We start from the raw sequence: 26,729 nt of genomic DNA on the forward strand, positions 1-26,729 counted from the left end.
GAAAGCTCCTGTACTCGCTGTTCTGCTTAGCAGAGCGCAGCGGTGAATAGTGGAGACAGAGGGAGAGGGGGCATCAGGGGGTACGGATTAATGGGGGGGTTCCAGCAGCAGAGCCGGATTAAGGTGGGGGGGGGCAGGGGATACGTACCGTTGGCCCCACAGTTTTAGGGGGCCCCCCGGCTGGAGTAGCTCTGTTCCAGCTCAGAAGCCCCCCCCCCCCGTCCTGCCAGCAACAGCGGCAGCATTTGTGCTACAGTCAGCACACGCTGCTGCATATTGGCAGGTCTGTGGTGTTGCAGGGAGGCAGCAGTCTCCCTGCTTTCTTCTCCCTGTGCGGGTGTGTAGGGGGGGAGCGACCACCTCCTCTGGATTTAGCCCTAGCTAAGGGGCCAAAATTCCATCAAAAAAATAAAAATAAAAATAGAAATTTGCATAAGGGGCGTGGCCACGCGGGCCGCGATTAGGCCACGCCCTAACCCACAGCAGGCACAGCAATGAGATAGGGCTCCCCTGTCACAAGTGCCCTGGGCCCCCCGGACTCATAATCAGCCCCTGGGAGCATGCCAGCAGCTCACAGAGCGCTGGGCATGACCCCTCACTGACGAAAACGGGGCCCTCCCATGAAGCCACGCCCCCTTTTCGCCGAGTGTGTTTCCCTCCTTCTGCCTGGATAAAGCTCCTGCAGAAAGCTGGGAGGTCTGCACCCCTGCCTGTGCCATGCCCAATGCCCATGCTATCTGCTTCTGCTCCTAGTCTCCTGTAGATTTGGCCAGATCTCTGTGACTCATTTGACTAACTCCGCCCACTGTTGTAACTCCGCCCAGCGTTAGCAAATGAATCACAAGGTCACAGAATAGGGCTATTATATAGGAGATAACAATGCACAGTAAAGACTGGATGTATATCACAGGGTACTTGTACTATATAACCCTGACAAAATGCACTTTTTCTTAACTAACACTGTCAGCAGACATGTAGAATACTTAAGTTTCCTGTAAAATGCACAGCGCTGACCGGCAGGCGGCTTTACAGAGGAGGATTTGCACAAACAGTCCCAGGATTAGCTCAGCTTGTCCTAATGGCGCCCAAACGCTGACAGGGAGTGAGTGAGGGAGAGAGAGATATGCAGCTCCAGGGAGGGAACATTTACTCTAAATGGCACCCTTGGGCTGGGGGAGGGGCTACAGGTCCAAGCCTTATCACCCTGCTGGACTTCATCACCGGGTACTGGGGGCTTAAATAAACGGTTTTATGAGAGAAAAACCGATCTGTGCCCATGCCCTGGTGGTCTAGTGGGGTCCCTGTACTGCCACAGTGTCCACGCCAGCGCGCGCAGCCCGCCTCCTACCGGCCGCGCGGGCTAACGATTTACAGCGGGTCCCGCCGGGGGGACCCACTTACCTCCTCCCTGAGTGCGGCCACGCGATCCAGGAGAGCAGTGGTCGTGTGTGTGTCTAACAAGAAGAAAACCGGAGCCTCCGCTGCAGGTACATGGCAACCATGGCGCGGGAGTATACAGCGCCGCTGGGGGAGGTGATGGAGCTGCAACAGGAGATGTCTGACTGACATCCAGCACTTACAGTGCCTCTGCTGCAGCCCTTGAAGTCTTCATTTTTCTTCAAACAGCTTTTTCCTAGGGCTGCTGGAGCAGCCCCCCTGTTGTATGCCTGCTTACTGCATGGTACCAACTACAAAACTGAGCTCCTGTGCACGGAGGCAGGGTTATAGAGGAGGCGGCGCTATGCATTCTGGGAACAGCCAGAGCTTTGAGCCTGTTGGTGCCTCTGATCAAGATCCTACTCTACACCCCGATGTTATTCCCTGTGGAGCCCAGTGTACACCGCAGCAAAAAAGACAGTAAAAGTTCATGTGTAACTCCCCAAGATCTCTTGCCAGAGGCCAGTCACTTCTCCAAAACTTCTGCAGTCATAACAAGACAGATACAACGGAGACCACAATTTATGATATTTGGCCAGAGCACTAACATTGTAGGACTCTTCCAGTGAAACCCCAAATAAGTCCACAAGAGGGTCAAGTAGAGGCAAGGCAGGAACAGTGGAGGAGATGGATGATAGCAGCATGGATCGTGCCGCTATAGCACTTCCTGCTTCGCCTCGTTACCTAGGCGAGGCAGGAAGCCACACCAACAAGATGTATTAACATCCTGTCTGCCGAGTATTCCCGCTAAAGCACACAGCACATCAGCTTAGTGCTGTTGCAATGCGTCACCCCCTCGCCCAGCTTCTCTTGGCATGCAAAAGATCTCCTGTGAGTACAGGGTAGAATAGAGTACAGATATAGCCCAACACCCCTGGAGGTCTGCGACACAGTTTTGAGCAGTCAGAAACATGGTGCAGGCTCCATGTTTCTACTGATCTGCGCACGCGCACTACAGAAATCACTGTGAAAATGGGAACTGCGCTATTTTCCCAGAGAACGGCACATGCTCAGCAGACTCTGGCACATTGTCTACTCAGGACATCAGTGGCGGATCTTGCCACGGGCAAGCAGGACTTTTGCCCGGGGCACCGCCTTTTGGAGGGCGCCGGCGCCATCCGGAGGGCGCCGCACCATGGCAAGATCCTCCACTGTCAGTGTGCGCCCCAGCAGTGTCCCCCCGCTGTGCCCCCCCTCCCGCTGTGAGAAGGGAACCAGACGCTATGCGTCTGGTTTCCCTTCGTGGCGCTGGTCCTCCCCCGCTCTGAAGGGAATCAGACGCTAAGCGTCTAGTTTCCCTTCATGGAGAGGACCTTTGGTGTGCGGTGCGCGATGACGTCATCGCGCACCGCACAGCATTGTGGCATAGACGCTAGGGGTCATAATTGACCTCTAGCGCTTATGCTGTGCTATGGGAGAGACGTCATGACTGACGTCTCTCCCATAGATCCGAGGAGAAGAGCGGCGCCGGTCTGCAGGGTCTGGAAACAGGAGCGGGGTACAGTAAGTATACTTTTTTTTTTCTTTTTTTTTTCAGCGGCGCTACAAATGGGGGGCGTGACTGACCACGCCCCCATGTTAAGCCACGCCCCTAACTTTTGCCCGGGGCGCCGCAAGGGCAAGAACCGGCCCTGCAGGACATGCGCCTGCAAGAGAGGAGGAGGGGGCTCACACGGAGAATGCACACTGGCCCACCCCTCTTCTTCCACCCCTTAATCAACCTTAGGCCCAGATTTATCAAGCCTTAGAGAGTGATAAATTGCATGGTGATAACGTAATAACCAATCAGCACCTAACTGTCATTTTTCAAACACAGCCTGTAAGATGACAGTTAGGAGCTGGTTGGTTGGCACTTTATCACCGTGCAATTTATCACTCTCCAAGGCTTGATAAATCTGTGGCTTAATAAGATTTTTTTTAAAGCATGTAGGGGTATATTTAAACCCTGGGGGGGAAAAAGTCCTCAAAAGAAAATTTACCCTATATGCTTACAGAAATTAAAATGTAACATCTCCTATATAATAGCCCAGATCTGTGACTCTGTGCCTGGGCCTCTAACGCTGGGTGTGGCTAGAAGCTCTCATTGGGTTAGTGGCAGGTCTATCATACCCAGTCCACAGCTTATTGGGCGAGAAACTCCCTCCCACACAGGTTACATCCAATGGGAGGCTCTGCCCTTTGGCTGCTGTGTTTTCACAGACCAGGGGGTATATTTACTAAGCTCCCGATTTTGACCGAGATGCCGTTTTTTCATCAAAGTGTCATCTCGGTCAATCTCGGTCATTTACTAAACACTAATCACGGCAGTGATGAGGGCATTCGTAATTTTTTGCTAGTTCAGGTAAAAAATTACGAATGAATACACCATCGGTCAAATTACGCCTGTTTAGATACGAATCTCGGTCATTTACTAAGCAAAAAAACACAAAACACTGCCGTGAAAAATTACAATTCGCAAAAAAGTCCTAAAAAAAAACAGACCTGCTTTTTTTATTCGTGATTTGAGATGCATGCAGGGATCCATGAGATCCGTGTATGTATATCAATGGGAAGGGGTGGGAAAGTGTTTTTTGTTGTTAAAAAAAATTGCGTGGGGTCCCCCCTCCTAAGCATAACCAGCCTCGGGCTCTTTGAGCCGATCCTGGTTGCAGAAATATGTGGAAAAAAATGACAGGGGTTCCCCCATATTTAAGCAACCAGCATCGGGCTCTGCGCCTGGTCCTGGTCCCAAAAATACGGGGGACAAAAAGAGTAGGGGTCCCCCGTATTTTTAAAACCAGCACCGGGCTCCACTAGCTGGACAGATAATGCCACAGCCGGGGGTCACTTTTATACAGCGCCCTGCGGCCGTGGCATCAAAAATCCAACTAGTCACCCCTGGCCGGGGTACCCTGGGGGAGTGGGGACCCCTTCAATCAAGGGGTCCCCCCCCCCCAGCCACCCAAGGGCCAGGGGTGAAGCCCGAGGCTGTCCCCCCCCATCCAATGGGCTGCGGATGGGAGGGCTGATAGCCTTTGTTGTAAAATAAAAGATATTGTTTTTAGTAGCAGTACTACAAGTCCCAGCAAGCCTCCCCCGCATGCTTGTACTTGGAGAACCACAAGTACCAGCATGCGGCGGAAAAACGGGCCCGCTGGTACCTGTAGTACTACCACTAAAAAAATACCCAAAAAAACACAAGACACACACACCGTGAAAGTATAATTTTATTACATACATACACACATACATACATACTTACCTTATGTTCCCACGCAGGTCGGTCCTCTTCTCCAGTAGAATCCAAGGGGTACCTGTTGAAGAAATTCTACTCACCAGATCCAGTGGTCCAGGCTCCTCGGCAAATCCAGGGATAATCCACGTACTTGAATAAAACAAAAAAACGGTTGCCCGACCACGAACTGAAAGGTGACCCATGTTTGCACATGGGTCACCTTCCCACGAATGCCAGAAACCCACTTTGCCTTCTGTCTAAGTGGGTTTCTTCAGCCAATCAGGGAGTGCGACGTTGTAGCACTCTCCTGATCAGCTGTGTGCTGCTGTCCTCACTGACAGGCAGCACGCGGCAGTGTTACAATGTAGCGCCTATGCGCTACATTGTAACCAATGATGGGAACTTTCTGCTCAGCGGTGACGTCACTTTAGGTCAACCGCAGGGCAGAAAGTTCCCATCATTGGTTACAATGTAGCGCATAGGCGCTACATTGTAACACTGCCGTGTGCCGCCTGTCAGTGAAGACAGGAGCACACAGCTGATCAGGAGAGTGCTACAACGTGGCACTCCCTGATTGGCTGAAGAAACCCACTTAGCCAGAAGGCAAAGTGGGTTTCTGGCATTCGTGGGAAGGTGACCCATGTGCAAACATGGGTCACCTTTCAGTTCGTGGTCGGGCAACCGTTTTTTTGTTTTATTCAAGTACGTGGATTATCCCTGGATTTGCCGAGGAGCCTGGACCCCTGGATCTCGTGAGTATAATTTATTCAACAGGTACCCCTTGGATTCTACTGGAGAAGAGGACCGACCTGCGTGGGAACATAAGGTAAGTATGTATGTATGTATGTGTGTATGTATGTAATAAAATTATACTTTCACGGTGTGTGTGTCTTGTGTTTTTTTGGGTATTTTTTTAGTGGTAGTACTACAGGTACCAGCGGGCCCGTTTTTCCGCCGCATGCTGGTACTTGTGGTTCTCCAAGTACCAGCATGCGGGGGAGGCTTGCTGGGACTTGTAGTACTGCTACTAAAAACAATATCTTTTATTTTACAACAAAGGCTATCAGCCCTCCCATCCGCAGCCCATTGGATGGGGGGGGACAGCCTCGGGCTTCACCCCTGGCCCTTGGGTGGCTGGGGGGGAGGGACCCCTTGATTGAAGGGGTTCCCACTCCCCCAGGGTACCCCGGCCAGGGGTGACTAGTTGGATTTTTGATGCCACGGCCGCAGGGCGCTGTATAAAAGTGACCCCCGGCTGTGGCATTATCTGTCCAGCTAGTGGAGCCCGGTGCTGGTTTTAAAAATACGGGGGACCCCTACTCTTTTTGTCCCCCGTATTTTTGGGACCAGGACCAGGCGCAGAGCCCGATGCTGGTTGCTTAAATATGGGGGAACCCCTGTCATTTTTTTCCACATATTTCTGCAACCAGGAACGGCTCAAAGAGCCCGAGGCTGGTTATGCTTAGGAGGGGGGACCCCACGCATTTTTTTTTAACAAATTACATTGTTTACTTTAAAAAAAAAAAAACCCCAGCACGGATCACACAAATCCGGCCGAGATTGATTGTAAAAAAAAACGGCAGTGTTTTGCTAATCACTGCCGTTAAATTAGGTAAAAAAACACGAATGACATCGACATCGGAAGCAAAGAAAAACACGAATACGACAGCTTAGTAAATTAGTCGTAATCCATTCAAAAAGTTGCAGTTTTACACTGTCGATGTCATTCGTGATTGAACTTTGACCTATTTTCGGAAATTACGAATCTTAGTAAATATACCCCCAGGATTAGCAATGGGACTGATGGAGCTGCAGCTCCAGGTCCACACCCCAAAATAGGCCCCCTGCATCTGCAGCATCATACCCTCCAACAATTTACACATAAACATTGATACAAATTCGAAAAGGGGCACGCCCCTTTTCCTATACTTTCACTGGAAGCTTGGAGAGTCAAAAATCGGTACAGACCATAAAAAAAAGGTACTGTACCTGGCTACAAGGTACAGCTGGAGGGTATGCCACTGCATCTGCACAGCAAGTGTCTGCGCTGTAGATAGGGGGGGGGGAATCTTTTACTGCAGCGTCCTATGTCCTGCTGCCAGTCCGCCTGCCCCCTCCGGCATCAACAATCCCCACTCCCTAGCCGCGCCGCTGGTGGAACAAAAGCTGCTGCGGCCACCGGCATTGATGTGTATGAAAGCGGCGCAGCGGAAGGCTTTCATAGCCCTCCCTGCGCCGCATACTCTCTGAGCTCCGGAGCCTCCTCTGCGTGTGATGTCACAGAAGTGCCTCCCAGCCACTGCCGCGCCCAGATCCCCAAAGGCCCTGACTCCGCAACACAGCACCTGGGCTGCCGGCCTGGAAGCCCCGAGATGGCTAATGTAACAGATAGAGAGGGTGATATCGCGGAGGGTAATGTCTGGACGCTGAATCAATGTAACAGGAGACAGTACTGCGCAGTGCAGTGGGTGTGCAGTCAGGGCCGGTGCTAGGGTGTTCGGCGCCCCCCTGCAAACTATAAATTTGAACTCTCGCATACTTTACAAAGGCACAGCGCACATAATACCCCCTGTACTAGAGACACTTACACATGTAACGCCCCCTGTACCAGAGACGCTTACACATGTAATGTCCCCTGAACCAGTGACGCTTACACATGTAACGCCCCCTGTACCAGTGACACTTACACAAGTAACACCCCCTGTAGCAGTGACGCTTACACAAGTAATTCCCCCTGTAGCAGTGACACTTACACATGTAACGCCCTCTGTACCTATGCCACTTAGACACGTAACGCCCTCTGTACCGGTGCCGCTTAGACATGTAACACCCCTGTAGCTGTGCCACTTAGACACGTAACGCCCCCTGTACAGGTGACGTTTACACATGTAACACCCCCTGTACCAGTGATGCTTACACATGTAACGCCCCCTGTACTAGTGCCACTTACACACGTAACGCCCCCTGTAGCAATGCCGCTTACACACGTAACGCCCCCAGTAGCAGTGCCGCTTACACACGTAATACCCCCTGAAGCAGTGCCGCTTACATACATAACGCCCCCTGTACCAGAGACGCTTACACACGTAATGCCCCCTGTACCAGTGACGCTTACACACGTAACGCCCCCTGTACCAGTGACACTTACACACGTAACGCCCCCTGTACCAGTGCTGCTTACACACGTAATGCCCCCTGTACCAGTGCCGCTTACACACGTAACGCCTCCTGTACCAGTGACGCTTACACACATTATGCTGCAGTCGCACATACACACACAACAGACACATATATATACAAACACACACACATACATACTGTACATACATTAACACATACACAGTCACACATATATACAGTATACAGAGATACTGTATATGCACACACACTCACTCTTTCCATACACTTACCTAATGAAGTCTGGCTGGCCGAAGCTGTAGCAGCTCATCCTCCTGCTGCAGCATGGTCCCGTCTAGCTCCGCCCCTTATTCCCATCTGGCTCCACCCCCTTTGGCTCCCGCCCGGCCACTGAATGTCACACTGGGGAGGGGACGGGGGGAGGAGGCTTTGTGCTGCCGGCGCCGAGGGGGAGAGGAGGGGGCTTTGTGCTGATGGCGCCGCTGCATGTGTGACAGCAGCCGGCAGCAGCAGGGATAGCAGCAGCAGCTCAGCACAGGGATGCAGAGCAGGGAGAATGCCTCTCCTTCCTGGTGTCTCCCTGCACTGCATCCCTTTGCTGAGTGGCTAGCGCCAGGCCTGTGTGCAGTGTCACTAACACTGACACTGGACTGCACTCTCACCTTTTACATTGATTCAGCCAGCCACTCAGTTCTGCCAGCCAGTCACTATTGTTAGCACCAGTGTCCCAACGCGCAGCATTACAGAGAAGTAGACGCACTAAATAAACTACAGCTCCCAGCAGCCCTTAGTGCCAAAGCATTCCCGCCCTTAGGGCTGCTGGGAGCTGTAGTTTATTTAGTGTATCTTCTTTCCTGTAATGTAGCGCGTTGGGACACCGGCGCTAACAATAGTGAATCATACCTCCCAACTGTCCCGATTTTGGCGGGACAGTCCCGTTTTTCACGTTCTGTCCCGCTGTCCCACCCGCGGGTCGCAGTGTCCCGCAAGTGGGGGGGCAGTTGGGAGATCCCTCCCTGTCACTCGCTGCTCTGAGGAGAGCAGCGGTGAATAGATGCTGTGCGCATGCGCACAGCGTCTATTCCTGGCAGAGAGGGACAGGGGGCACGGCCAGCAGCTCTCACAGCGCTGTCCGTGCCCCCATAATGATGAAAACGGGGCGTGGCTTGTGATTTTGGCACGAGGCCACGCCCCCTTTTCGGCATGTCACGCCCCCTAATTTCGGGCGCGCGCCGAAGGCGCGCACAGATGTCCCTCTTTCGATTCATGCAAAGTTGGGAGGTATGGTGACTGGCTGCTGTGCGAGTCTCCGGGAGAGCCTCTGCCAAAGGGAGGACAGCAGCTTAGCTGCTGACAGGAGGATAAGCAGGATAAGCATTACCCGCCCCTTCCCCACTCACAGTACCACAAGGCCCCATCCGCAGCACCCCCACACACTCCCTCAAGCACCCGCGGTAGCTCTGGACCCCCTCCCCCACCCGCCCCTCCCGCCGCACCACCGCATCCGCCCCTCCCCCACACAGGGCACCACTGCAACTGCTCCTCCCCCACCCACGGTGCCTCCAGACCCCCACCCACGGCACCCACGCACCCTCCCCCACCCGCGGCACCACCGCACCAGCCCCTCCCCCTCCCGCGGCACCCCCGATCCCATCCGGGTCTTCCCCGCACCCACCACTCCCCCAACCAAAGAACCTACTAGGTGATTCATCAGGCCCTGCTTGTGCTGTTCACGCCATTGCAAGGGGCTTCGACCCCTTAACCATTGCACGCCCTTTGTCCGTGCAATATTTAACCACTCACACAATTATGATTGGAGGTAATACTCCATATAATAAAAATATTGCACGCCACAAGGGTGTGCAAGGGTTAAGGCGGCGTAGCCCCTTATGATGGTGTGATTAGCGCCCGTAGGGTGTGATGAATCACCTTGTCAGTAATAATGAAGAACTAGTCAGCTTTAATAGAAATCCACAAGCTACTATCCAAGGCCGGTTCTACACCTTGCGGCGCCCAGTGCGAAAGTTTCCACTGGCGCCCCCCCGCAAAACAGTTAGTTCGTGAAAATAGGGGCGTGGCTTCATAGGGGAGGGTCGTGGCCACAGTTATGCCCCCAGTAGCTGTGCCCCCAGATTTGCCCCAAGTAGTTGTGCCCCCCAGTGTGATGTTAGTGTATTAGAATGCTTAATATTTGTAGACACTCCCTTACTAATATGTGTAAGCCTGAATCTTCAGTGATGATCCCTGGGACCAGGGGGATGCTGGGAAGTGGGTGGTCCAGTGTGCAGTGTGCCTGGAGTTGGTGATGGAAGAAAAACAGCACAGCAGTGAACTCACATGTCTCTGTGTCCTTATGACTGGATTTACAAACATATGAACAAAACACCCAGTAGCTGTGCCCCCAGTTAATTTGCCCCCAGTAGCTGGTCCCCCTGTAGCTGTGCCCCCTGTAGCTGTGCCCCCAGTATGTACCCTCTGTAGTTGTGCCCCTTGTAGTAGCGACGCTTTCAAAGCCTAAAGGAAAAAAAAACCTTACCAGCCTTGCTCCTGCTTCCGGACCACTGCTGCCGCTGTCTCCGGGCGCCGGCTCCTCTCTATGGGAGAGACGTCATGATGTCTCTCCCATAGCAGCGCCGCACTGACACTAGGGATCAGTTTTGACCTCTAGCTTCAGTCAGTGACGCCGGCTGCAGCGGGCGCACACGGCGCTCGCTGCAGCCGGGGAGTAGGGGAGCAGGGAGGATTAGTAACGGCTCTTGCCACGGCGGCGCCCTCAGGGTAGCGGTGCCCCGGGCAAAAAGCCTTCTTGCCCGTGGCAAGAGCCACTACTGCTACTATCCTTTGATATCTCTGATGTACATTAGCAATAAGCAAAGGAGACAAAAATAAAAAGTTTCTGTCTGCGTTGGACACAGTAGCCATTACTAATGAACAAGCTCCCAAAGGGCAGTGATACATAGGCCTGGCTGAAATCAATGGGGAACATGCCACGTCTACCACCTCCCCAACCGACCAGTGTGTGATTATCACAACGAGCTATCGACCCTGTGTAACCTCTACTACTTTGAGCCAGTTGTGAGCTTTGTGTTACTTTACTTTCATCTGCGGAGAAGACGGATAGGAGAGCTCCGTCTAGCCAAATTCCCTGCTTGGCTGCTGTGTGAGTCAGGAACCACTTGATAGACAATAGACGACGGTTTCCAAGTTACTATATTACTTTATGATCAGAGGCACAGACTAAAAGCTTCTTCCCCGCGTCTGACTTATTGCAAGCGCAGAACCGAGTATTTTCTGCTCCATCATAAAAACATTTTTATGTTGCTTTTGTATCTGTAAAATAATATGAATTAGACTGGAAAAAAAAGGGAAGCGCTGAAGGGCAGAATGGAATATTTTTTAATCATTTTATGGATGAAAGGCCCAAAACTGGGGGTTATTCAGTGTAGCACGCAAGTCGCCTACATCTGCGGTCAGCTGTGGCTTACTCAGAATGGCCGTCGGACCCGAACGCCTAAGTCCAGTAAGTCTGCACCCGACGACGCAGACCCTGGACCCGTCATGCCTTCAAAATGGGGGGGGCAATACATCTCTATTTTGAAGAATGGTGATGCCCCCGTTCTGCCTCCCAAATGCGGCAGCATTTTAATCATGCTGTGGCTGACAGGTGGGCTGTGAGTGACATGGCACGTGGACAGAATGGGTCTTGAGCCTGTGCAGACCCCACACCATCGGATTTGTACGTAAATCATTGGGTGACTTTGCATACAAATCTGAATTATAGCCAAAGTTCCCGTTGATGCCCAGTTACACCCACTGAGCCACAAGTGTGATGCGTACAACCCTGAATCACTCAAAGGGCCTGATTCAGAGACACGTGACCTGCACACTGTGCCTGACTCAGATATGGTTGGAGGTGCCCCTATTGTCGCAGAGTACAGATTTTCACTACTTTGCACATGTGCAGGTCCTGCTCTTCTCGTGCGTGAATGGGTCCTGCAACATACAGTAGGACGCAGAGCGTTAGCAGTCAGTGATTGAAAGTCTGTTGCCATCTAGGTGGCGGTGACGGGCTCCATTTTTTTTAAAACAGAGGTGTGTCGTTGCTGTTTATGGGTGCGAAGCAGCAGTGATAGCAGCTCCAACCACATCTGAGTTAGGAACACTGGGGGTCATTCCGAGTTGTTCGCTCGTTATTTTTTTCTCGCAACGGAGCGATTAGTCGCGAATGCGCATGCGCAATGTCCGCAGTGCGACTGCGCCAAGTAAATTTGCTATGCAGTTAGGAATTTTACTCACGGTTTTTTCTTCGTTCTGGTGATCGTAATGTGATTGACAGGAAGTGGGTGTTTCTGGGCGGAAACTGGACGTTTTATGGGTGTGTGCGAAAAAACGCTACCGTTTCTGGGAAAAACGCGGGAGTGGCTGGAGAAACGGAGGAGTGTCTGGGCGAACGCTGGGTGTGTTTGTGACGTCAAACCAGGAACGACAAGCACTGAACTGATCGCAGATGCCGAGTAAGTTTGAAGCTACTCAGAAACTGCTAAGAGGTGTGTAATCGCAATTTTGAGAATCTTTCGTTCGCAATTTTACTATGCTAAGATTCACTCCCAGTAGGCGGCGGCTTAGCGTGTGCAAAGCTGCTAAAAGCAGCTTGCGAGCGAACAACTCGGAATGAGGGCCACAATGCAGATATTCATGTAGTTGAGCGATTATTTGCAACCAGTGTCGGACTGGGGCATGTAGGGCCCATCGAGGGAATGCAGTGGTAGGGGCCCATGTTTAGGGGTGTGGCCAGTCTGCAGAGGGGGTGTGGCTTGCCACATCATTGGTTTGACTAACCATTAGAGCAGGCTTTTTCAACCAGTGTGCCGTGGCACACTAGTGTGCCGTGACCAGTTGCAAGGTGTGCCGCGGAGCCAGAGCAGTGTCCTGCACCTTCAGAGTGAACTGTTGGCCCGGGCTCTTTTTAGAGGATCAGTCATGCTCCGGCCGTGACCTATGACTTGAAGACGCGGCGGTGTGGTATCATAGGTCACTGCTGCCGCGTCTACCACCCAGCCAGCCCACTTGCCTGCTTACACATCTTCCAGTTCCCGCCTGCATACACAGCTTTCCTTGCCAACCCACATCCACACCTGCCCAATTGCCCCCTGCTCAGTATTTGCAGCACTCCCCTATGAACGCCCGCAACCGAGGGACAGGGAGGAGGACAGCTGACCGGTAGGGGCTAATATTTGTTATTTTATTTCTCCTGTGGGGAACAATAAGATTTATGTGGGGAGAATAAGGATTTATATGGATTTATGGGGGGAACAATGTGAATAATTAATGTGGGGAGCAATACGATTTATGTGGGGAGAAATGTGATTGATTTATGTGTGAGCAACATGATTTATGTGGGGAGCAACTGTGTAGGCCAATGTATGTGTGGATTTTTCTTTACTGTGAGGGCCAATGTGTGTTTTTTGTTTTTTTTTCTGTGGGGAACTGATGGTGTGCCCTGGGAATTTTAAAATATTATTCGGTGTGCCGTGACTAAAAAAAGGTTGAAAATCACTGCATTAGAGAGTGCAATGTCCTGGCCCCTTCATAAATATATACAGTAAATTCAGCTGCTGCATGCATGATAATGTACCAGATTAATAACAGCAACGCACCGTAGAAAATACACCATAGTCCAGTATAAGGTAACATATGTATAATTCCAGTACACAGTCTGGAACCTGATCCTTAGAGCAGGAGGTGGGCCCCCAGACAGTAGGGCCCACCGGTGGTTTCCCCTGTACCCCTGTGGGCCAGTCCAAGCCTGTTTGCAACTGTGCATGGATGAAGATATCTGAAAACATCTATGGTGCACGTGTTACACAAAGTGTACGCCTAAAGGTGCCCTCCTGCCCAGATGCACAGTCGCAGGCATAAGCAGAGGCGGAACTCCCATTGGTGCAGCAGGCACATGCCCCCTGTTCTCCATACCACAGTGGACATTGTGCTTGTACCCTTGTCACCCACTGTCTCTCCCTGTCATCCACTGCCTCTTCCTGCCACCCACTGGCTCTCCCTGTCACCCATGGTCTCTTCCTGCCACCCACTGGCTCTCCCTGTCATCCACTGCACTCCGCTGTCACCCACTGTCTCTCCGTCACCCATTGTTTCTTCCTATCACCCACTGCCTCCCACTGCACTCTGCTGTCACCCACTGCCTCCCCAGCCACCCACTGTCTCCACTGTCACTTACTGCCTCTCCCTGTCATCTATTGTCTCTTCCTGTCACCCACTGCCTCCCGCTGTCTTTTGTTGTCACCATCTGCCTCTTCCTGTCACCCACTGCTGTGTGGCATATTGTGAACTTGGGTTGGAGTGGAGGAAGGGGGCCCAAATTATATTTTTGCACCTGGGCCCACCACTCACAAGTTCCACCACTGGACATAGGAGGCCATGGTCAGATGGAGAAATTGTACCTGCCACACTGCAAGTGCAACTGATGGCGGCGTATGAAGATGCATCAATTAGCTTTACATGGACACAAAAAGTTTCTATTCTTGCACATTCGGCCGCACAAGGGAAGACGTTTTTAGTGGCATCGGCATAGAGTTGCAGACCGACAACCACCAACACAGACGCAGCTGCATGTGCTTCTGTATCTGACTCAGAACCAGGCCTGTAAAGTTGCATACGCAGGCTCCCACACATGCGCGGCTGCTAAAAAACGCAAGATTCGTCCACAAAGTAACTCAGGCCCAATGTGTATTACAGTAGGGGGCAATAAATTATTGCATACCTTCCAACACTGCAGCCTCAGGACCCTGAGCCCTCAAAAGGGGTGGAGCCTTATGGCAAGGGGGTGGGGCATCATAGCACCCCCGCCCGCACTACTGTGGGGGCAGGCCCAGCACTCTCGGAGATGCTGAGTTGCCCCAGGCTTTCCCTGCAACATGTACAGATGCGTGCGAATGTGGTGCAGAGCAGAGGAGACAGGGCTCCTCCTAACCCCCTCCACAGGTCACTGCGGCCCCCAGTTGGGACAGCAGGACAATTCTAGAAGGAACGGGCTGTCCCTCTGAAAGCAGGACAGTTGGGAGGTATGTTATTGTGTGTCAGTAATTCTCTCAAAGGGATGGTTTTACTGTAATGCTTGTATTTATGCTTTGTACTGTTGTTCATTGTATATTTACGCTTTGTTTTTAGGTAAACCTCTTGTTCGTCCATGCATACTTGTGGTGCTTAACAAACAAACAAACAAACAAACAAACAAACAAAAACTAGTAATATTAATATATGTCTTTGGAATGTGGGCAAATTGGAGGACCTGGGGAGAACATACAAACTCCACACATATAGAATCAGGTTTGGATTTGAACCCATGACCCCAGTGGTGTGAGGCAGCAAAGCTAACCAATCTCATAAAGGATGATGAAAATTATGACTCCTGGAATTGCTCAGAAAAGAATAAATGGGCAGTATACGGTACGTATGTATTATATGTCAACCAGGAATTAAGCCACCTATGGAGCATAAATCACCTATGGAGCACTGTGGATGGAGACTGTAAGTACAATGAGTGCAGAGTAACATATGGAAGAGTAATTGCCGAAACACCAGTATCAGTAGGAGACTGAAGGAACAATCACCTATGATATCCTTGTAAATGTTCCGGGAAAATGTAAGAGCACTAATTAAAGAAAGAGAAAGAACGTTTTCAGCTGTCACTTGTGAATCAGAACGTAATCTTATCCTATGGTGCTTTTAATGTCCCATTTCTGTAGTAATATGCTTTAATGTGCTCACCAGTGGCATCCACTCCTACAGCAACGCTGAGATGAAACACAGGATAAAGCTTTTTAAATATACGCTCTACCTCTCCCCATCTGGCTCCCCCCGCTCAGCTCACACACCATTTGTTTGCATAGAAAACCTTTGTCTTTCATTTCACTATATATATATATATATATATATATATATATATTAAAAAAAACAGTTTCCCAAGTGCGCTAAATAAGACTGTATCTACAATGATTCTTCCAGTGTTGTTTCCATAAGTCAGAATTGAATACTGGAGAAGATTTGTATCTGGGAACCTGTAACGGACACCCCTCACCAAGATGGTCACCCAAACAAGAGGCCCAAGGCCAATTAGTAAAAAATTGTTTTAATAACACATGTTAAAACAAATACAGTTTTCACCTAAAATTCCTCATATAGTGTTCACAAAGATGTGTTGAAAATGATGACAATAAAGGATAACCAGTATGTTCGTTGTGTGGTCTTTAACTCTAGATACTCCCTCACCTTTTTCAAGGTGCGAGCTTAAGAGGGAGTATCTTCACAAACTATGCTGGAAACACCTGACTGACAAACCAAACGCGTTTCGTCTTATCGACTACATCAGGGGTAACAAATATATAAAACAGGCTTATTTGCCATTAATAGATTTGTGTGTGGAGAATCACAACCTTGGATATAGTGATAAAAAGGGATTCTCTTAAGTTCGCTCCTGATAGGAGCTTTCTTGGTGGTTCCTTTTAGGAATCCTAATGGTCCTAGATATAAAATTCTGCCTTAAAGATAATTATTCGAGACTCCTTTGTGGAGCTCCTTATAGGGACTATTGATTGAGGTTCCCTTTAAAAATACTGGCAGTCAGATTTTGACGCACTGCCTGAATAAGATATCCAGATCTTACAATCAGGACTATTTCTGATTCAGGTATTAGCCCGTATATAGAATACTTCTAGGAAAAAATACTTCAAAAAGTATAAAGCTGATTTGACAATCACAACGCAATGAAAACCACCTCAGTAAAACTCACAGAATGGATCCTGAGAGATTCTGGCTGTGAATGGAAGTGGCAATTTACAGTAACGCCTCTGAATGTCCGCGGCGGCTTACCCTTATTTAATTCTGATCAATGCTGTTAGGCAGTTTACGGCTTAAACTCCATGATTAATCCTTCTCGCTCTCTCTTGTCAGCAGTAGGAAGTGTGACCACGCCCACTCAGTGATGTGGACACACCTCCTTAGATTTGTGACATCCCCCCCCCTCCCTTCCCCGGGTCCCAACTCAGACTGCTAGTATGATAGATGCCATCCCATAACTTTCCTGAAGTGCATCCACTTCTTCTTCTGGCGTTACCCTATGGACGCCTGTGGGCTTCTTTCCGTGTTTTCCCCTGAGAGGGATCCAGTCGGATCCTTCGCAGCACCCCCCACAGCGCGTGCATCACTCAATACATGTCAGAAGGAGTCCATGTTTCTAAACCCGGAAGTCCTTCTATCATAACGAACAGCTCTTACCAGGGGTTCAGTATGAAATCCCGTCTGTCGGGATCCCGACCTCGATCACAGCATGTACGCTCACCACGCTTCAAGCACGGTGGCGACACGCTAATCTATTCCCCATCGGGTGGTGGCGTGGACCACCACCCAAGTGGGGTTTCTGGACAGCGGTCGGGATTCCGACTGCCGGCAATTCAATGGGTTTCGGGAGTTTTGGCGTCTGGATTTTGACCGCCGGGATCCTGACTGTAGAGAATTTAACTGCGTCCCCTTACCGGGAGAGCTGTCCGTTTGTGATTTTCTTCAAGCATACGGCGTTAGTAAATGCTGTCATGCTTGCGATGAGTAGTGGGATGAATCACATTTTTGTCATGCATCCCACCCAGGAGCTGATTACTTGGTACTTTATCTTTCTCTAAGGTGTGATACCTATACCCCAGGGCATTTGGAAAATCTTCCAAACCATGATCCAAACTCCCAATGTAACAGTGGCGTGGAGGAGGGGCAGCTTCACGTGTAATAAGCTTCTCCGTTATATCAGCAGCCACTACTTAATATTGGAGGTGGGTGACATTATTGTTTGGGGTGCCCATTAATCATTGTGCCACTTAACGGTAGCATCCGCTCCGATAACCATGAGAGAGATTCTGTCACTCTGTTCCATAGAAGTCCTATGTACCGGCTCAAACTGCTACTGGCACCCGGTGTGGTTCCAGTGTACTGGATATACTTTTCATAAAGTGCCAACCATCCAGGGAGAGGTCCTCTTAGCCTTGCGGTATCACCTCTGCATGTACACTATGGGGGTCATTCCGAGTTGATCGCTAGCAGCCGTTGTTCGCAGCGCAGCGATCAGGCTAAAAATCGGCATTTCTGTGCATGCGTATGCACCGCAATGCGCACGCGCGACGTACGGGTACGAAGTCCATTGTGGTTTTGCACTGGTTCTAGCGAAGCTTTCATTCGCACTGGCGGCCGCAAGAAGATTGACAGGAAAGGGGCATTTCTGGGTGTCAACTGACCGATTTCAGGGAGTGCTTAGAAAAACACAGGTGTGCCAGGGACAGGCCCGCCATCAGGGGGGTGCTGCGGGCACAGCAGTCCCGGGCCCAGCCTCTCTAACAGAAAGGGGAGGGCCCGGGCTGCTCATGCCGCTGCCCTCCCGCCGCTGTCCGTCCTCCTCTCGCCGCAGCCACCGCTGCCCGGCTCCTGCAGGCTATAGAAAAGCCCCTCTCAAGATGGCCGCCGCCTCAGAGGAGACAGTTATTAAAGATACTAGAGGAGGCTCTAGTATCTTTAATAACTGTCTCCTTCGAGGCTGCGACCATTTTGGAAGGGAAATTTTCTATAGATGTACTTGCAATAGGCTCCTGAACAGTCTGCAGCGGTGGCAGAGGCTGCAGGGGGTGGGGTGGGGGACAAAGGACAAGCAGAACCCCTGCCATCAAGCAGTACCCCAATGAGCAGGTACTGGGCATATATATATAGGCTTACAACAGTGGCTTTTGGTGTGTGATTTCTTTCTTGAGTGCCGCCGATATTTCCTTGCTACATGGCAGTCTGACTGCACTTACGGAGGGCAACAGGGATAGCTATCTTATTTTACAGAGAGTGCCGGACCTCTTGGACACTATATATATATATATATATATATATATATATATATATATATATACACAATAGTATCAGGCGGCACTCACAGCATTATAGACACTGATGAATAAACGGTCAGACTCCGTATAGATAAATCAACGTTTCAATTTCATTACAAATTGTCGTCAGGATACAAATAAAACATTAGTATTGTCACCTTATATCCCCACCGCTGTGTGCATTTCTCCTGCCCGCCGCGGCGCCAGCACAGGACGCCGGAGCGGGACGCTGTCCGATGACGTAGCGGCTGAACGCCGTCACATCCGCTCTGAGCCCCATCACCATGGAAAACATAAACACCCCCAAGTGCTGCAGTAAATTACAGAAACATACCAATAGAATCCATACTAGAAATATGTATGTATATACATTAGCTGAATCACCACGCACATATATTACTTAATAGTTACCGCGCTGCTCAAACATGCACGGGAGAACATAATGTGTCAAATCTCAGCAAAAATAATAAAATCAGATGGATATATATATGGCATAATCAGAAAAATAGAACTAAACATTAGAGATGAGCGGGTTCGGTTCCTCTGAATCCGAACCCGCCCGAACTTCATGTTTTTTTACACGGGTCCGAGCGACTCGGATCTTCCCGCCTTGCTCGGTTAACCCGAGCGCGCCCGAACGTCATCATCACGCTGTCGGATTCTCGAGAGGCTCGGATTCTATCGCGAGACTCGGATTCTATATAAGGAGCCGCGCGTCGCCGCCATTTTCACACGTGCATTGAGATTGATAGGGAGAGGACGTGGCTGGCGTCCTCTCCGTTTAGAAATAGATAGGAGAGTGAGAGTGAGACACTTCATTTACTGGAGCTTAGGAGGAGTACTCAGAGAGTGCAGAATTTTGCTGATAGTAGTTAGTTAGTTATACTAGTGACTGACTAGTGAGACCACCAGTGCAGTTTTATTATTATTTAATATAATCCGTTCTCTGCCTGAAAAAAACGATACACAGTGACTCAGTCACATACCATATCTGTGCTCAGCCCAGTGTGCTGCATCATCTATGTATAATATCTGACTGTGCTCACACAGCTTAATTGTGGGGGAGACTGGGGAGCAGTTATAGGTTATAGCAGGAGCCAGGAGTACATATTAAACAGTGCACACTTTTGCTGCCAGAGTGCCACTGCCAGTGTGACTGACCAGTGACCTGACCACACTGACCACCAGTATATTGTGATTGTCTGCCTGAAAAAGTTAAACACTCGTCGTGTGACTTGTGTGGTGTTTTTTTATTCTATAAAAAACTCATTCTGCTGACAGACAGTGTCCAGCAGGTCCGTCATTATATAATATATACCTGTCCGGCTGCAGTAGTGATATATATATATTTTTTATATCATTATTTATCATCCAGTCTATACTAGCAGCAGACACAGTACGGTAGTTCACGGCTGTAGCTACCTCTGTGTCGGCACTCGGCAGTCCATCCATAATTGTATACCACCTACCCGTGGTTTTTTTTTTCTTTCTTCTTTATACATACTACATCTCATTATCATCCAGTCTATATTAGCAGCAGACACAGTACAGTACGGTAGTCCACGGCTGTAGCTATCTCTGTGTCGGCACTCGGCAGTCCATCCATAATTGTATACCACCACCTACCCGTGTTTTTTTTTTTCTTTCTTCTTTATACATACTACATCTCATTATCATCCAGTCTATATTAGCAGCAGACACAGTACGGTAGTCCACGGCTGTAGCTACCTCTGTGTCGGCACTCGGCAGTCCATCCATAATTGTATACCACCTACCCGTGGTTTTTTTTTCTTTCTTCTTTATACATACTACATCTCATTATCATCCAGTCTATATTAGCAGCAGACACAGTACGGTAGTCCACGGCTGTAGCTACCTCTGTGTCGGCACTCGGCAGTCCATCCATAATTGTATACCACCTACCCGTGTTTTTTTTTTCTTTCTTCTTTATACATACTACATCTCATTATCATCCAGTCTATATTAGCAGCAGACACAGTACGGTAGTCCACGGCTGTAGCTACCTCTGTGTCGGCACTCGGCAGTCCATCCATAATTGTATACCACCTACCCGTGGTTTTTTTTTTCTTTCTTCTTTATACATACTACATCTCATTATCAACCAGTCTATATTAGCAGCAGACACAGTACGGTAGTCCACAGCTGTAGCTACCTCTGTGTCGGCACTCGGCAGTCCATCCATAATTGTATACCACCCACCCGTGGTTTTTTTTTTCTTTCTTCTTTATACATACTACATCTCATTATCAACCAGTCTATATTAGCAGCAGACACAGTACGGTAGTCCACGGCTGTAGCTACCTCTGTGTCGGCACTCGGCAGTCCATCCATAATTGTATACCACCTACCCGTGTTTTTTTTTTTCTTTCTTCTTTATACATACTACATCTCATTATCAACCAGTCTATATTAGCAGCAGACACAGTACGGTAGTCCACGGCTGTAGCTACCTCTGTGTCGGCACTCGGCAGTCCATCCATAATTGTATACCACCTACCCGTGGTTTTTTTTTTCTTTCTTCTTTATACATACTACATCTCATTATCAACCAGTCTATATTAGCAGCAGACACAGTACGGTAGTCCACGGCTGTAGCTACCTCTGTGTCGGCACTCGGCAGTCCATCCATAATTGTATACTAGTATCCATCCATCTCCATTGTTTACCTGAGGTGCCTTTTAGTTGTGCCTATTAAAATATGGAGAACAAAAATGTTGAGGTTCCAAAATTAGGGAAAGATCAAGATCCACTTCCACCTCGTGCTGAAGCTGCTGCCACTAGTCATGGCCGAGACGATGAAATGCCAGCAACGTCGTCTGCCAAGGCCGATGCCCAATGTCATAGTACAGAGCATGTCAAATCCAAAACACCAAATATCAGTAAAAAAAGGACTCCAAAACCTAAAAGAAAATTGTCGGAGGAGAAGCGTAAACTTGCCAATATGCCATTTACCACACGGAGTGGCAAGGAACGGCTGAGGCCCTGGCCTATGTTCATGGCTAGTGGTTCAGCTTCACATGAGGATGGAAGCACTCAGCCTCTCGCTAGAAAAATGAAAAGACTCAAGCTGGCAAAAGCAGTAGCACCGCAAAGAACTGTGCGTTCTTCGAAATCCCAAATCCACAAGGAGAGTCCAATTGTGTCGGTTGCGATGCCTGACCTTCCCAACACTGGACGTGAAGAGCATGCGCCTTCCACCATTTGCACGCCCCCTGCAAGTGCTGGAAGGAGCACCCGCAGTCCAGTTCCTGATAGTCAGATTGAAGATGTCAGTGTTGAAGTACACCAGGATGAGGAGGATATGGGTGTTGCTGGCGCTGGGGAGGAAATTGACAAGGAGGATTCTGATGGTGAGGTGGTTTGTTTAAGTCAGGCACCCGGGGAGACACCAGTTGTCCGTGGGAGGAATATGGCCGTTGACATGCCTGGTGAAAATACCAAAAAAATCAGCTCTTCGGTGTGGAAGTATTTCAACAGAAATGCGGACAACATTTGTCAAGCCGTGTGTTGCCTTTGTCAAGCTGTAATAAGTAGGGGTAAGGACGTTAACCACCTCGGAACATCCTCCCTTATACGTCACCTGCAGCGCATTCATAATAAGTCAGTGACAAGTTCAAAAACTTTGGGCGACAGCGGAAGCAGTCCACTGACCAGTAAATCCCTTTCTCTTGTAACCAAGCTCACGCAAACCACCCCACCAACTCCCTCAGTGTCAATTTCCTCCTTCCCCAGGAATGCCAATAGTCCTGCAGGCCATGTCACTGGCAATTCTGACGATTCCTCTCCTGCCTGGGATTCCTCCGATGCATCCTTGCGTGTAACGCCTACTGCTGCTGGCGCTGCTGTTGTTGCTGCTGGGAGTCGATGGTCATCCCAGAGGGGAAGTCGTACTCGTAAGCCCACTTTTACTACTTCCACCAAGCAATTGACTGTCCAACAGTCCTTTGCGAGGAAGATGAAATATCACAGCAGTCATCCTGCTGCAAAGCGGATAACTGAGGCCTTGGCATCCTGGGTGGTGAGAAACGTGGTTCCGGTATCCATCATTACTGCAGAGCCAACTAGAGACTTGTTGGAGGTACTGTGTCCCCGGTACCAAATACCATCTAGGTTCCATTTCTCTAGGCAGGCGATACCGAAAATGTACACAGACCTCAGAAAAAGAGTCACCAGTGTCCTACAAAATGCAGCTGTACCCAATGTCCACTTAACCACGGACATGTGGACAAGTGGAGCAGGGCAGGGTCAGGACTATATGACTGTGACAGCCCACTGGGTAGATGTATGGACTCCCGCCGCAAGAACAGCAGCGGCGGCACCAGTAGCAGCATCTCGCAAACGCCAACTCTTTCCTAGGCAGGCTACGCTTTGTATCACCGGTTTCCAGAATACGCACACAGCTGAAAACCTCTTACGGCAACTGAGGAAGATCATCGCGGAATGGCTTACCCCAATTGGACTCTCCTGTGGATTTGTGGCATCGGACAACGCCAGCAATATTGTGTGCGCATTAATTCTGGGCAAATTCCAGCACGTCCCATGTTTTGCACATACCTTGAATTTGGTGGTGCAGAATTTTTTAAAAAACGACAGGGGCGTGCAAGAGATGCTGTCGGTGGCCAGAAGAATTGCGGGACACTTTCGGCGTACAGGCACCACGTACAGAAGACTGGAGCACCACCAAAAACTACTGAACCTGCCCTGCCATCATCTGAAGCAAGAAGTGGTAACGAGGTGGAATTCAACCCTCTATATGCTTCAGAGGTTGGAGGAGCAGCAAAAGGCCATTCAAGCCTATACAATTGAGCACGATATAGGAGGTGGAATGCACCTGTCTCAAGCTCAGTGGAGAATGATTTCAACGTTGTGCAAGGTTCTGATGCCCTTTGAACTTGCCACACGTGAAGTCAGTTCAGACACTGCCAGCCTGAGTCAGGTCATTCCCCTCATCAGGCTTTTGCAGAAGAAGCTGGAGACATTGAAGGAGGAGCTAACACGGAGCGATTCCGCTAGGCATGTGGGACTTGTGGATGGAGCCCTTAATTCGCTTAACAAGGATTCACGGGTGGTCAATCTGTTGAAATCAGAGCACTACATTTTGGCCACCGTGCTCGATCCTAGATTTAAAGCCTACCTTGGATCTCTCTTTCCGGCAGACACAAGTCTGCTGGGGTTGAAAGACCTGCTGGTGAGAAAATTGTCAAGTCAAGCGGAACGCGACCTGTCAACATCTCCTCCTTCACATTCTCCCGCAACTGGGGGTGCGAGGAAAAGGCTCAGAATTCCGAGCCCACCCGCTGGCGGTGATGCAGGGCAGTCTGGAGCGACTGCTGATGCTGACATCTGGTCCGGACTGAAGGACCTGACAACGATTACGGACATGTCGTCTACTGTCACTGCATATGATTCTCTCACCATTGAAAGAATGGTGGAGGATTATATGAGTGACCGCATCCAAGTAGGCACGTCACACAGTCCGTACTTATACTGGCAGGAAAAAGAGGCAATTTGGAGGCCCTTGCACAAACTGGCTTTATTCTACCTAAGTTGCCCTCCCACAAGTGTGTACTCCGAAAGAGTGTTTAGTGCCGCCGCTCACCTTGTCAGCAATCGGCGTACGAGGTTACATCCAGAAAATGTGGAGAAGATGATGTTCATTAAAATGAATTATAATCAATTCCTCCGCGGAGACATTGACCAGCAGCAATTGCCTCCACAAAGTACACAGGGAGCTGAGATGGTGGATTCCAGTGGGGACGAATTGATAATCTGTGAGGAGGGGGATGTACACGGTGATATATCGGAGGATGATGATGAGGTGGACATCTTGCCTCTGTAGAGCCAGTTTGTGCAAGGAGAGATTAATTGCTTCTTTTTTGGTGGGGGTCCAAACCAACCCGTCATATCAGTCACAGTCGTGTGGCAGACCCTGTCACTGAAATGATGGGTTGGTTAAAGTGTGCATGTCCTGTTTATACAACATAAGGGTGCGTGGGAGGGCCCAAGGACAATTCCATCTTGCACCTCTTTTTTCTTTAATTTTTCTTTGCGTCATGTGCTGTTTGGGGAGTGTTTTTTGGAAGGGCCATCCTGCGTGACACTGCAGTGCCACTCCTAGATGGGCCCGGTGTTTGTGTCGGCCACTAGGGTCGCTTATCTTACTCACACAGCTACCTCATTGCGCCTCTTTTTTTCTTTGCGTCATGTGCTGTTTGGGGAGGGTTTTTTGGAAGGGACATCCTGCGTGACACTGCAGTGCCACTCCTAGATGGGCCCGGTGTTTGTGTCGGCCACTAGGGTCGCTTATCTTACTCACACAGCTACCTCATTGCGCCTCTTTTTTTCTTTGCGTCATGTGCTGTTTGGGGAGGGTTTTTTGGAAGGGACATCCTGCGTGACACTGCAGTGCCACTCCTAGATGGGCCCGGTGTTTGTGTCGGCCACTAGGGTCGCTTATCTTACTCACACAGCTACCTCATTGCGCCTCTTTTTTTCTTTGCGTCATGTGCTGTTTGGGGAGGGTTTTTTGGAAGGGACATCCTGCGTGACACTGCAGTGCCACTCCTAGATGGGCCCGGTGTTTGTGTCGGCCACTAGGGTCGCTTATCTTACTCACACAGCTACCTCATTGCGCCTCTTTTTTTCTTTGCGTCATGTGCTGTTTGGGGAGGGTTTTTTGGAAGGGACATCCTGCGTGACACTGCAGTGCCACTCCTAGATGGGCCAGGTGTTTGTGTCGGCCACTAGGGTCGCTTATCTTACTCACACAGCTACCTCATTGCGCCTCTTTTTTTCTTTGCGTCATGTGCTGTTTGGGGAGGGTTTTTTGGAAGGGACATCCTGCGTGACACTGCAGTGCCACTCCTAGATGGGCCCGGTGTTTGTGTCGGCCACTAGGGTCGCTTATCTTACTCACACAGCTACCTCATTGCGCCTCTTTTTTTCTTTGCGTCATGTGCTGTTTGGGGAGGGTTTTTTGGAAGGGACATCCTGCGTGACACTGCAGTGCCACTCCTAGATGGGCCCGGTGTTTGTGTCGGCCACTAGGGTCGCTTATCTTACTCACACAGCTACCTCATTGCGCCTCTTTTTTTCTTTGCGTCATGTGCTGTTTGGGGAGGGTTTTTTGGAAGGGACATCCTGCGTGACACTGCAGTGCCACTCCTAGATGGGCCCGGTGTTTGTGTCGGCCACTAGGGTCGCTTATCTTACTCACACAGCTACCTCATTGCGCCTCTTTTTTTCTTTGCGTCATGTGCTGTTTGGGGAGGGTTTTTTGGAAGGGACATCCTGCGTGACACTGCAGTGCCACTCCTAGATGGGCCAGGTGTTTGTGTCGGCCACTAGGGTCGCTTATCTTACTCACACAGCTACCTCATTGCGCCTCTTTTTTTCTTTGCGTCATGTGCTGTTTGGGGAGGGTTTTTTGGAAGGGACATCCTGCGTGACACTGCAGTGCCACTCCTAGATGGGCCAGGTGTTTGTGTCGGCCACTAGGGTTGCTTAGCTTAGTCATCCAGCGACCTCGGTGCAAATTTTAGGACTAAAAATAATATTGTGAGGTATTCAGAATAGACTGAAAATGAGTGGAAATGATGGTTTTTGAGGTTAATAATACTTTGGGATCAAAATGACCCCCAAATTCTATGATTTAAGCTGTTTTTTAGGTTTTTTGGAAAAAAACACCCGAATCCAAAACACACCCGAATCCGACAAAAAAAATTCGGTTAGGTTTTGCCAAAACGCGGTCGAACCCAAAACACGGCCGCGGAACCGAACCCAAAACCAAAACACAAAACCCGAAAAATTTCCGGCGCTCAACATACCTATCAAGGGAAAGACTAATTAAATGGGGTAAGATTAATCAGTAGACACAGATATGGTCGCCCTCAACACTTCTTATTACAATTAGTACTCATGCAGCCTTCTAGAAGCATGATAGAGGAAAATTCTCATTCAAGCCACGTGGAGACAGAACATCAAGTTTGAAGATC

The sequence above is a fragment of the Pseudophryne corroboree genome, chromosome 4 (genome assembly GCF_028390025.1).
Source record: "Pseudophryne corroboree isolate aPseCor3 chromosome 4, aPseCor3.hap2, whole genome shotgun sequence".
Lineage (NCBI taxonomy): Eukaryota > Metazoa > Chordata > Amphibia > Anura > Myobatrachidae > Pseudophryne > Pseudophryne corroboree.